Source organism: Budorcas taxicolor, chromosome 14 (genome assembly GCF_023091745.1).
Source record: "Budorcas taxicolor isolate Tak-1 chromosome 14, Takin1.1, whole genome shotgun sequence".
NCBI lineage: Eukaryota > Metazoa > Chordata > Mammalia > Artiodactyla > Bovidae > Budorcas > Budorcas taxicolor.
The window spans coordinates 23809377-23823131 of NC_068923.1; the positions used below are offsets into that span (position 1 = coordinate 23809377).

The 13755-nt window shown below is 47.3% G+C and overlaps 1 protein-coding gene across 2 annotated transcripts in view; it reads left to right on the plus strand.

The window, feature by feature from the left end:
- The window catches only part of ASAP1 (ArfGAP with SH3 domain, ankyrin repeat and PH domain 1), a 335803-nt gene that overhangs the window by 17164 nt on the left and 304884 nt on the right, over window positions 1-13755 (plus strand). The gene's annotated exons all lie outside the window — the stretch shown is intronic.

The following is a 13755-nucleotide window of genomic DNA, read 5'->3' on the forward strand; positions in this document are numbered from 1 at the left end:
CTGAGCCACCAGGGAAGTCCGACTGTGTCCTTTAAATTGCTATATTGTATGGTATGTGAATTATATCTCATCAAAGCTGTTACAGAAGACAAAAGACACAAAAGCTCGGTCGGCTGCTGTTCTTCTTGTTTTCTTTAAAGCTGAGGTTGATTGCTGTTTTATTCCTTAATAATAAAAATTATTTGTGGCTTATACCATGTGTTTTTTTAAAATTTCATTTATTTATTTGGCTGTGCTGGGTCGTTTTTTTGTTGCCTGGGCTTTTCTCTAGTTGTGGCCAGCGGGGCCTGCTCTCTAGTTTTGGTGTGTGGACTTCTCTTGCTGCAGAGCACGGGCTCTGGAGCACTCGGGCTTCAGTAGTTCCAACAAGTGGGCTCAGTAGTTGCGGCTCCCAGACCGTAGAGCGCAGGCTCAGCAGTTGTGGCGCACGGGCTTGGTTGGCCCACAGCGTGTGGGGTCTTAGTTCCCTGACCAGGGATCGAACCCATGTCCCCTGCATTGGCCCTGCCACTGAGCCACCAGGGAAGCCCCCTGTTTTCTTTATCCTCCCTCTTTCCTTCATTCTCTTTCTCTCTCTCTTCCCTACTTTCCTCCAGATGAGTACCTACGTCCCCTTAGTCTATGTGGGTCCTGTGGACGTGACCTAGCCGTTCACCTGCATGGACCTGTGAGCAACAGCCAGCCCGTGGAGTCTTCCAGCCCCTGGCCACAGGGCCGAGTTCAGGGCTGCATACAGTCAGAGTCAGCCCTGAGACTTATTAGAACCACGGGGAAAGAGATCTGGCCTTCCGCAGGGGTTGCTGAGCTCTGACTGCACATAAACCTGAAGGCCAGTGGCCCCCTGGGGGCAGAGCTGCCTGAAACACCCCCCATCACCCCTCCCGGAAGACAGAACCAGCAGATGGAGACCAGCCTTGCCCTGACCACACGTGAGCCCCTGGATCTAGCCGTGCCTGAAGTTACAGCCATGCCTGGACTTCTCAGTTTGGTCAGCCCAGCATCTCCCGCTTCCCTTTTTTTTTTTTTAAAGCCAGTAAGTGTTGAGTTTTCTGTCTCAGAAAATCAGTCTAGATGTGGCTTCTGCACACGTGGGCCCTCCAGGCTTACACTATTCTGAGGCCTCCTTTCCACAGCAGTCCCGGTGCTGTGTGAGGGAACTGATCCTTCCGCCCATCTCTCGTATCAGAGCAGGCCAGGAGGACCGCTTCCACAGAGGAAACAGGCTGCTGCTGGAACGTCCTGTGGCCTGGCACACAGAGTCCTTTGTGAGGCCCCGGACGGTATCTGGGTCCGCCCTGCGGCCTCTTGTGCCCACACAGGTCAGTCTGCGTGCATTCTTCGGTTGCAGGTCAGTGTGTGTGTGCCTGTGTGTGTGTGAGAGAGTGTGTGTGTGTCTGTGTGTGCGTGTGCGCAGCTGGGCATGGATGTGTCCTGGAGTATGGCCTTCATTCATGGCCTGTGGTTCCTTTTCTTCTCTCTCTCCTTGTTGGTTATAACTTTTAAACCATTGGAGTCACACTCAAGATTTTCGGCATGACAAGGGGGAAGGGTGCCCACGTCCACTCAGCTGCCATGTCACCAGAGTGAGAAACGTCTGATATTCTTTCTGCTCTGTCTCCCTGGTTCCTGGGAAACACAGCTGTTTTGAGACGTGGGCCTTATCCTTCTCATTTTGCTTCTGAGGCTTTGAGGAGCCAATGGACTTTCCATTAGAGGGTTTTATCCCCAAAGCAGGTAGAAGGGGCCAAATCCCCAGCTACTTTGGGCTGCAAACATTCCTGCTTCAGACTCAGGTCCTCATGGTTCTTTGTCATTTAAGGGAAATAGAGTTGGGGAAGGTGAGGAGCCTTGATTCTAAGAGAAGTTGAGTTCATACCAGGCCCCAGAAGATGATGCTTAAGGGTGACCTACGTTTATTGTTGTTTAGTCCCTAAAGTCGTGTCTGACTCTTTTGTGACCCCATGGCCAGTAGCCCCAGCCAGACTCTGCTGTCCATGGGATTTCCCAGGCAAGAATACTGGAGGCAAGAAATGTATTGCTCAGTTGCTAAGTCGTTTCTGACTCTTTGCAACTCCATGGATTGTAGCATGTCAGGCTTCCCTGTCCTTCTCTGTCTCCTGGAGTTTGTTCAAATTCATGTCCACTGAGTCAGTGATACTATCTAACCATCTCATCCTCTGCCACCCCCTTCGCCTTTTGCCTTCAATCTTTCCCAGCATCAGGGTCTTTTCCAATGAGTTGGCTCTTCACATCAGGTGGACAAAGTATTGGAGCTTCAGTTTCAGCATCAGTCCTTCCTATGAATATTCAGGGTTTCCTTTAGGATTGACTAGTTTGATCTTCTTTCAAGAATACTGGAGTGCCATTTCCTTCTCTAGGGGATCTTCCCCGACCCAGGGATCGAACCCACGTCTTCTGCATCGGCAGGCAGATTCTTCAGCAGCCATCAGAGAGGCTGACTTATGTTTGAGACAGAGGCAAAGCAGGAGGCTTGCAGGACCCCATGACACTTTTAGCTGATGTTGACCGGTTGGCAGCTGTACTCTGGTGGGAAATTAAAGTGTGCTTGCAGGTCTTGGTGTGAGGGTGTTTGTTTAGGTGGTCATTCACTCATTCAATGAACATTGACTAAGCCAGACACTGTGCTAGCCACAGGGTCTCCTGGTTTCCCTGAAGTCTTCTTTGGAAGAGTAATGGTAGAGGTGGGACTCTTTGCTCACAGCTCTGTTGTGCCTACCTGGGTGATTTTTCCAGGGCCTTCCAGTCTGGTGGGCATCCTGGATTCAGTGACTCCACTGGTGGGGACCTCAGGGGCGCGGGGAGTGGACTCAAGCCTGCCGTGAGTCACTTGCATCCAAATGCAGCATCCTGCTGTGTCACTTGCCATACCTCGGAGACAAATAGCTATGGAATAGAGAAGACTTACATCCTCAGGAGAAGGAAAGAGTCTTGACTCTGGAGAAACTTCATTTTGAAATGAAGTCTTATAAACATTGGCTGATCCTTCTAGGTTTTGCAGGCAGTAAACTTCCTAAGATGGATTTCCAGAAAGAAGTTTGAGGATTGGGGTTTTCTTGCTCATGAGGTTTCCTCAGAGTAGGGCTGGGAGGTAGTTCCTTCTTGGGCTTCCTGTTCGACTGGAGGTGGTGGAGTGCCAGGGAAAGCTGGTGTCAGTCACATGACTATTTCCCTGTAGTTTAAGGGAACCCCTGGTTTCTCATTTTGACAGCTCATACAGAAGTCTTTCTGATGTTTCTCCTGTTTGTTTTACTCTCATTCTGATCATGCGTTCGGTCAACAGGTGTTCGCTGAGCACCTATGAAGCATATTGTGTTACCCTGTCATGACAGCATTATTGAGTTGACAAATCACCTCTGCCTTCAAGAATGAGATGAAACCAATCAGCCAGGTCCCTCTTTGCAGTCACCCCTGCTCATCCTTCTCTCTGCCAGACTGTCCTTTTTCTCTTGCAATGCCACCTCCTTCCAGGAAGCCTTCCTTGATTGACTCTGCCCCTCTGTTACCATTCAACAAATGCCGCCATATGCCTGCTGCATGTCAGCCCCTGGACAGTGGCTTTGGGGGTCAAGATCAGAGATTTAGAGGAGAGTTTAAGTCATGGTTCCTGTCCCAGAGGAACTTCTCGTATTGAACACAATCATGGGAGCGATGTTAGCCTTTGGATGAGGAGGTTTCCAGGATGTACCTGCAGTATTGTGTTAGGCTTCCCTGCTGTCTCAGTGGTAAAGAATCTGTTTGTCAATACAGGAGACACAAGTTCAATTCCTGATCCGGGAAAATCCCACGTGCCACAGAACGTCTCAGCCCGTGTACCACAACTACTGAGCCTGTGCTCTGGAGCCGGGGGGTGTAGCCCCTGCTCGATGAAGCCAGAGAAAAACCCGTGTAGCAGTGGAGGTGCAGCACAGCCGAAAGTAAAATAAGCCAGTAGATTGTAGGAAAGCACTGTATTGTTGGGGGCTTTCCTTGTGGCTCAGCTGCTAAAGAATCCACCTGCGATGCAGGAGACTTGGGTGCAATCCCTGGGTCGGGAAGATCCCCTGGAGAAGGGAAAGGCTACCCACTCCAGTATTCATGCCTGGAGAATCCCATGGACAGAAGAGCCTGGTAGGCTACAGTCCACGAGGTCGCAAAGAGTCAGACACGACTGAGCGACTTCACTTACACTCACTTACCCACTCCAGTATTCTGGCCTGGATGATTCCATGGACTGTATAGTCCATGGGGTGCAAAGAGTCGGCCACGACTGAGCGACTTTCACTCCTCTTCAACTTCATTGTATTATTGGGACTTCCCTGGGGTCCAGTGGTTAAGACGACGTGCTGTCAATGCAGCGGGTGTGGGTTTGATCCCTGGTCAGGAAACGAAGATGCCACATGCTGTGTGGCACTGCTGAAAGATTTTTTTAAAGGTACTGTGTTACTATGCTGTGTCTATTATTCATTTGGCTTTCCAGTGGTGAAGAATCCACCTGCCAATGCAGGAGGTGCAGGCTTGATCCCTGGGTGAGGAAGATGCCCTGGAGAAGGAAATGACACCCCACTCCAGTATTCTTGCCTGGGAAATCTCATGGACAGAGGAGCCTGGCGGGCTCCAGTCCATGGGGTCGCAAAGAGTTGGACACGACTGAGTGACTGAGCACACACGCATATTTTTCATTCACTAAATACATCGCCCGTTTACTCTTCTACCGTGTATCCAGCTCTAGAAACTGGAACCCTTGTGCACTGTTGGTGGGTTTGTAAGATGGTTCAGTCTCTGTGGAAATCAGTGTGGCAGTTCTTCAGAAATTAAAACTAGAATTACTGTCTGACCCAGCAGATCCACCTCTGGGTGTGTATATATATCCAAAAGAATCGAGGTCTCAAAGAGATGCTTGAACATCCATGTTCACGGCGGCCTTATTCACTCTTATTCAGCCATCAATAGCTGAATGGATAAACAAAATGTCATATGTACATATAATGGAATATTATCCAACCTTAAAAAGGAAGGAAATTCTGATACAGGCTGTAACATGGATGAATCTTGAGGACGTCATGCTAAGTGAAATAAACCAGTCTCAAAAAGACAAATGCTATATGGTTCCACTCATGTGAGCTATCTAAAGTAGTCAGATTCATAGAAATAGAATGTAGAATGGTGGTTGCCCAGGGCTGGAGGGAGGAAGTGTGTGGAGTTATTGATAAATGGTGTAGTTTCATTTTTATAGAATGAGATAGTTCTGGCATCTGCTGTTATAGCAATGTGAATATATTTAACACTTCTGAACTATATACTTGAAGATGGCTAAAGTGGTAAATTCTATGTCATGCGTTTTGTTTTTCTTTAACCACATAAAATAATAATAAAATAAACGTATCCAGTCTTTTTTCCCTTTCTTGTATGTGCAGTCGTGTCAAACTCTTTGTGATCCTATGGACTGTAGCCCTCCAGGCTTCTCTGCCCATTGGATTTCCCAGGCAAGAATACTGGAGTTGATGGCCATTTCCACCTCTAGGAGATCTTCCTGACCCAGGGATCAAACCCGTGTCTCCTGCATTATGCTAGCTGTTGTTATTATTTTTTTCAGGTATTATTTAACCTGTCAAAGCTGTTGTCTCCTCTCAAAGATGGGGCTCATAATCGCAGCTGTGCTTCTCACTGTGGGAAATGGGGTGACGCGTGAGCACAGTCGAAGGTGGCAGAGTGCCTGGTGCCCACGCAAGCCCTGCATGGTGCCCACGCAAGCCCTTCATGGTGCCCACGCAAGCCCTTCATGGTGCCCTATGGGCACTGGGCAGTGGGGCTTCCTGCAGGGGGATGAACACCTTTCCATGCAAAATCCTTTCCATCCCAGTTCCCTTTTCCTTGGGCAGGACGGAGGCCAGGCCTTGGTCGTGGCCCCCCTGCCTGTCGCCTGCAGCAGGATGACCAGCTGCAGGAGCCACGTCTATGGCACTGGCCTTGCTGAGAAGCCACCTAGTTGGGACCCTGGGCTGCTGACGTCCTTTCTACTTGTGGGTTGTCACTGGAGGGGAGTTTTTCCATCACACACCTGCTGTGTGCTAGTGTTCCTCACATCTGAGAGTATTAGTTCTCTGGCACTTGTCCAGTCGCTCAGTCGTGTCTGACTCTTTGTGACCCCGTGGACTGCAGCGTGCCGGGCTTCCGTGTCCTTCAGCATCTCCCAAAGTTTGCTCAAACTCACGTCCATCAAGTCGGAATTGCTATCCAACCATCTCATCCTCTGTTGTCCCCTTCTGTTCCCGCCTTCAGTCTTTCCCAGTGTCCAGCTTTTTCTATTGAGAGCACATTCTTCGGCAGGAGGTCCCAGTGCTGCTTGCCATAAGATGCACTTGGACGTTCATGAACTTGTGGGCACCCTGGCAGTGTGTAGGGCACCATCAGTGTCTGCTGCCATCCGCATTTTCCAGAAGAAGACACAGACTCGCTGAAGTGAAGCTCATGGCCTGGGGTTGCGCAGCAGTTAGCGGGGAGAACCAGTGCTGCAATGGAAGCTTTCCTGCTCCAAAGACTGTCCTCTTTCCAGCGCTTGGGAAATTCCCCCAGCGCAGGGCTGCCTGCCGCTCCTTCTCCTACGCAGCGAGCCCCGGGGGGCAGCCACACAGATGGCTCTGCGCTCAGTGTGCTTGCTGATGGTAAACATGCAATTGTTTGCAGGGACCTGCGTCGTGCTGTTAAAACAGTTGGTAGCACAACAGACCCTAGGCACCCGCAGACTTCACACGCCGCGCTTGCAGTTCTTCCCAGGAGACCCCAGGAAATGTGTAAATTTTGAGGTGGCACAGACTGAGTTGGACCTGCTTCTGCGTTGTGTGAGGAGCAGGCACTGTGGTGAGTGAGGCCCCCCTGCACATAGTTCTGAAGGTCACTCGGTGGTTCTCCTCTCAGCTCCCTGAGCTTGTTTGCCTGGCATTCACGTATGTTAAGATTCACACAGTTCTCAGGATGCAACTTTTTAAGATGCTGAGAAGTTATTATTCACCTGCAGTGCATAGGTTCCTATGGCACCCAGCACTTTTTCTCATTGCCCAGGAGGCAGTTTGGTTAAGGTCTGATTCTCTTAACCACGAGCTCTAAGCAGAGCCTGGGTCTGTTTTGTGTGTGTGTGTGTGTGTGTGCCCTCAGTTGCTCAGTCATGCCCAACTCTTTTGCAACCCCATGGACTTTATAGCCCACTAGGCTCCTCTGTCCATGGACTTTTCCAGGCAAGAATGCTGGAGTGGGTTGCCGTTTCCTCCTGCAGGAGATCGTCCTGACTTAGGGATCATACCCTCATCTCTTTTGTCTCCTGCATTGGTAGGCGGATTCTTTACCACTCTGCCACCTTTGCTGACCATTATACATCCTTGGCACTTAGCTTAACAAACACTTTTCCAGTAATTGAATGGAGGGATTTTCCAACAGGTGACTCTCATTTACAGGAAGCTCTTGCCAATGGGACATGGCATGCAGTAGGTACTTGCTCATTGTTTGTGAGGCAGGTCCTATGTTTTGTTCACACTCAGACTAGGTCACTTGTGAGAGTTTATTCTGTCATCTGTATCCCTGCCCCCCTGCACCCGCTTGACTGCGGTCTTAGGCTACCCAACTTGGCCTCCTGACTGTAGCCTAATGTGCAGTCCACCCAGGAAACATGATCTAAGACACGAACACAGTCATCATTAGTTTATAATCCAGCCAGCCAGTGTACTGAGTAGATTTCCCTGTGCTATACAGTAGGTTCTTAGTTATCTGTTTTATTTATAGTCATGTGTATATGTCAATCCCAATCTCTCCGTTTATTCCTCCCTCCCCTGTTAACCCCTGGTAACCATAAGTTTGTTTTCTATATCTGTGATTCTATTTCTGTTTTGTAGATAAGTTCATTTGTACCCTTTTTTTTTTTCAGATTCCACCATAAGTGATGTCATATGATAGTTGCCTTTCTCTGTCTGACTGACTTTTCTCAATATGAAAATTTCTAGGTCCATCCATGTTGCTGAAAATGGCATTATTTCTTTCTTCTTTATGGCTGAGTAATATTCCATTGTATATATGCACCACATCTTCTTTATCCATTCCTCTGTTGATGGACATGGAAGATTGCTTCCGTGTCCTGGCTATTGTAAATAGTGCTGCTTTGAACATTGGGGTGCATGTATCTTTTTGAACTATGGTTTTCCCCAGATATATGCCCAGGAGTGGGAGTGCTGGTTCAGACAGTAGCTCTAATTTTAGTTTTTTAAGGAACCTCCACAGTGTCCTCCATAGTGACTGTACCAATTTGCATGCCCACCAACAGTGTAGGAGGGTTCCCTTTTCTGGAGAAAGCTGCTTGAAGGAGAAGGCATTTTGAGTGGGGATAGACAAGCTAGGCTTCCAGTAGATAAGAGGAAGATTGGTAGAAATATGTACTCAGGCTATTTCCTTTCCATCCCTGGTTTTCTAACTATGATTGCTACAAAACAGGAAAGAGTCTCATCAGTAAATAGGATAAGTGTTTGCTGAATGTTATGGGAACAAAGGAAACTGTCCAAACTGCAGTCAGCTGCAGGTGACTCCAGTTCACAACGTCCTCCATAAAAGGATATGAATCTCCACATTGGTGAAGTCACTTCTGTTGAATAAAACTCAACACCTATTTGGAGATTGGCAGTAAAGAAGGGCTGAGGTGCCCAGTGATTTATGTCCCTGTTTCTGCCTGGCATGCAGTAATCGCTGTCTGGAATGACAAACTGTAGGACACAAAATAGAATTTCAATGGAAAAAGCAGAAACGTGGGTGGATAAAAATTAAGATGCTTGATGGTAATGAGTTCTGGTTCACTCTGGCAGGTACTTGCTCTAAATCTTCCTTCGCTGGTGGCAGGGGGAAAGGAGAGGTTATGGAGAAGAGCAAGGGTGTTGATAACACACGTTCATTCACTCCTCTGGTGTGTATTTATCGAGCATCTAGTTACGGATGCTGTGTGTTCCCTGCCTGTATCCTTGAGCCCACCCTGGAAGGTCTTGCAGACAGTGCCTGTTTCATGGAACGGCTTCCTGCATCTCTCTCTCAGGCCATTCCCTGGCTGTACTCGGCCAGGGAGGCATGGAGTTTGTGCATAAATATCCCAGCTTCCTTACCCCCCGGGAGGCAATTTTGAGGTGTGTTCCCATCTCTCATGGGGTCCCCAGTGGGCTTGGGCTCCAGGTGCTAAAGTAGTAAGCACCTGACTTCTTGAAAAGTTCCCTAACCTGTGAGTTTCCGATTCTTGTAGGATGGTTGTGTGAATTAAACAAGATGATACTATTACTACCGCCACTACTAGTTACGGTTTGGCTTGGTGCTTGAACTTCAATTATCCCAGTTTTAAAGATGAAGAAACTGAAGTACGAAAGAATAAATAACAGAGGCACTATCTGATTTCTAACCCAGATGCATTTGTTCTAAGGGGCCAACTTTTAGTTATAAACCAAACTGTTAGAGTACAAGGTCTAGCAAGGAAATTGCCATTATTATTATTACTAGCAAGTGCCCAGCGTATATAGTTGGTGCTCCATTTATTTGTGGAGTTAAAAAGAATGTCAATAAAAAAAAGAAAAGAAAAAAAAGTGAGCACCAGTCTTTGAATGGAGTCAGAATTCTGGATCAAAAAATATTTGTGATTAGATGAAAAATAAAAGGGAGGGTGGGGATTCTCCAGCAGGTCAGGGATTAGGACTTCGCACTTTCACTGCCGTGGCCCAAGTTCAGTCCCTGGTTATAGAACTAAGATCTTGCAAGCTGTTCGTTGTGGAAAAAAAAAAAAAAGAATGAATGAATGAATATTAGTTCCTTGAGATTATGAATTTTTTTATTTTTGGCTTTGTCTTCCCTGCCAAAGAGTGGTAGGTCCAAAACAAATATTCCTTGAATGAATGAATATGGATTTTTTTTTAAAAAGTTGCTGGTAGTTCCCTAGTTATTTGACTTACAAAAACCAGTCCCAGAAAGGAAACAGCCTTAAAAATCCTGTGAATATTTCTCTCTAGGTGTTGGGATACTGAAATATTTTATTTTCATGCCTTATTATTTTTCACTGATGGACTTGGATTACTTTATAACTGGAAAGGAATAATCTCTGTTTGAAGAAACAATCAGTCTCAAAGCATAAATGGTTTCAGAGCACTGTACACTGACCTACACGTAGATGCTAACCTAATTCAAGCGAGCTCAGAGTCGAGGAAGCAGGATGTGAACTGACTTTGGTGTCAAAGCAGTTTCACACACCATCTCTCTGGGGGTTCATGCCAGTCTAGTGACGTAGGTCAGGCCAGGATGCATGTGAGTGCTAAGGCGCTTCAGTCGTGTCTGACTCTTTGCGACCCTATGGACTGTAGCCCACCAGGCTCCTCTGTCCAGGGCAATCTGCAGGCAAGAATACTGGAGTAGGTCACTATGCCCTCCTCCAGGGGATCTTCCTGACCCCGGTATCAAACCCATGTCTCCTTCTGCATTGCAGGTGGATTCTTTACTGCTGAACCAGGCTAGGATAGTGACCTCATTTCACAAACAAGGGACCCGGCAGCCAAAGAAGCTCACTGACCAGGACAAGGCTCTGTCTTGGGGCCTAGTTGGCTTGGGGCTCAAGGCATTTGAGTTTAATTCCAGTGACCTTTCACCGTGTCCCTGCAGCCCTTTGTGAAGACCCATTCAAGAAAGCGGGACAAGGACAGAGGTGGATTGGTGGGCCATGTGACATGCTCAGGGACTCATGTGACAGTGGTCTCTGAGCATCTTTGAATTCTTTTAAGGAGAAAAAGTCTGGCTTAGACTTTGTGAGTCAGACAACCACCTGGGTTGGAATCCCAGTTCTGCCACACACTGACCTGGACACACTGTTGCGTATCTCTGAGCCCCTGTGTTTCCATCTATAAAGCTGGCCTGATGTCTGCCCAACAGGATTGTTGTCAGGGTCAAATTGGCACCAAGTAGGTGTGTTTTCTTCAAGAGGCGGCTTGCTGATTGTTATCACACCTGTGCTGTCTGTGTGTGTCTTTTTTTCCAGTCACGTTGATACTCATTGGTGTCCATGAATTAGTGTTCCCATGTGAATCAGTCAGGTTTTGCTGAGTAACAAAAACTGCAGAACTGCAGTGACTTGCTTGACAGCCAATGTTTATTTTCACACTCATGGGTCTGTGGGTCGGTCGTGATTTGGCTGATCTAGGTGGGGCTTGGCTAGCTCGGGCTGGACTTCAGATTGGGTTCCCTGCAGGATCAAGACTGAAAGGCAGCAGTTGAAAGAGACTAGTGGCACCACCTCGCCTCGTGGCACACCACAGAGGGCAAGGGATAGACTTGGGAGCAGTACATTGTCGCTTCCGTCCGAATTCTGTTGTAAATGAGTCATCAGTGGGCCAGTCTAGAATCCAGTGAGAAAGAACGAAAAGAACCACCAACCACCACGGTGGGAAGGACTGCAGAGTCACATGCTGAAGGGCAGGGATGTATAATTGAAATTCAGATTGAGAGTGAAGAATGGGAGAAATGATCCAGCCTAGACACTGCCTTAATTGTTTGCTTGAGTGGAGCAGGGAAAGCAAAGGGAAGGTAAGATGAGAGGTGGGCCGGGAGAGGCCAGTACAGGGTCTTGTTTTCCATGTACATAGAGCATGTTAAGTTGTGGTCAGGAGGTGAATGTTATGGAAAGATCATGCTCTGTGATGCTGGGGGACAGTATATGTTGATGCTATGCCTGTGCCTCGCTGCCTTGATTATTCCCGCTTTGTAGTAGGTTTTATTTAATTCCTTATTTTTGGCTGTCCTAGGTCTTTGTTGCTGCACATGGACTTTTTCTAGTTTCATAGCGGGGTCCACTCTCTGTTTTGGTGCTTGGGCTTCTCATTGCAGTGGATTCTCTTGTTGCAGAATACAGACTCTTGTGAGCTCAGTAGTTGTGGCTCACGGGCTTATTTGCCCTACAACCTGTGAAATCTTCCTGGACCAGGGATCGAACCCATGTCCCCTGCATTGGCAAGGGGATTCTTAACCACTGGGCCACCAGGGAGGCCTGTAGGAGACTTTGAAATTGGGAAATGTGAGTCCTCCAGATGGTTTTGGCTCTCCTGAGTTCATTGCTTTTCCATATCAATTTTAGGATAAGACTGTCAATTCCCCATCTAATTTAAATGCATGACTCAAAGTTCAGGAAGTCAATCACTGTTGGCATCTAAGGTTGAAAAAAGTAGTTTGATCATTTATCCAACAAATATTTATTAATACTGTGCTGGACACCACTGTGTGGTCTGGCGATGCAACCAGAAAATCCAAACATTGTCTTTGTGTACTCACATGACTTATTATCAAAGCAGATGTTAATCAGTTCTCATGTGAATCACGTAGAGTTACAGACTGAGATAAATCCTGTGATCGAATCTAGAGGAGTAGGAAGAGTTTCCCTGAGGAAGTAAGATTTAAAGAAGCACAGGAATTAACTAGGCGGAGTCAGTGAGGAAGCCTTACAGGCAGAGGGAACAGCAGGCACAAAAGACCTGAGGTAGGAGGACTGTGGGAAGTTGCAGGGTTTGAAAGAAGGTTGGGTGGTTGCAGCAGTGAGCCAGCTGCCTGGGTGGACAAGGTGAGGTCAGGGAGGAGGTGGGTAGGAGTCTGAGTATGTTAAATGATATATATATATATATGTTAAAAAAAATTTTTTTAGGGAGCTCTTTTTGCTTTTATTTATTAAAAAAAAATTTTTGGCTGTACCACATGTCATGTGGGATCTTAGTTTCCCAACCAGGGACAGAACCCATGCTCCCTGCCCTGGAAGTGCAGATTCTTAACCACTGGACCTCCAGGGGAGTTCCTGCTGATGGATGTTTATCTGGAAGCACTGAGAAGCCACTGAAGAATGTTAAGCTGTAAATGAAGAGATGACACGATCAGATTTGTATTTTAAATTGTTTTTAATATTGCGTTAAGTTGCTTCAGTCGTGTCCAACTCTTTGCGAGCCTATGGACTGTAGTAGCCCACCAGGCTCCTCTGCCCGTGGGATTCTCCAGGCAAGAATAATGGAGTGGGTTGCCATGCCCTCCTCCAGGGGATCGTCCCTACACAGGGATCAAATCTGCATCTCCGGAGTCTCCTGTATTGGCAAGCAGGTTCTTCACCACTAGCGCCACCTGCTATTAGCCAGTTGTATTCGGATCTGGGATTTTTTTGTTGTTGTTAAAAAACATATTAAACATTTATGAGACTATTGGGTGATATCAAGGAATTATCATCTTTATAGGTGTGGTAAAGGTATTGCTGTTACATTTTTGTAAAAGACATATAGCAACACATGCTGTAATGTTAATGACTGAAATAAGATGTCTGGAGCTTGCTTCTAAATAACAGTGTGGAGAGCGGAGGGGTTAGGGTATGGATGGAGTAGGACTGATTATAAGTCGATGGTGATTGGGGCTGGGCAGTGGGGATCTCTATTGTTGTGTCTGTATAAAATTCTGCACACTAAAACATAAAAAGGAAAAGATTGTCCTGGCTTTAGTGTAGGGGATCAGATTTCAGAGGAGAAATGGTGACGAGGGGAGACCAGTTTGGAGGTAGTGGTGGGTGTAGTCGTCCAGTTTGAGAATGATGGATTCTGGTCCAGGGCTGTGCCGGTGGAGATGGAGAGAGAGAGGGACAGGCTGAGAAATACCTAGGAAGAGACATGTGACTTAGGGCTGGGTTGGATACAGGAGTAATGGAGATGGTGCTTCAAGTGTGTTCTGGGTTTCTGG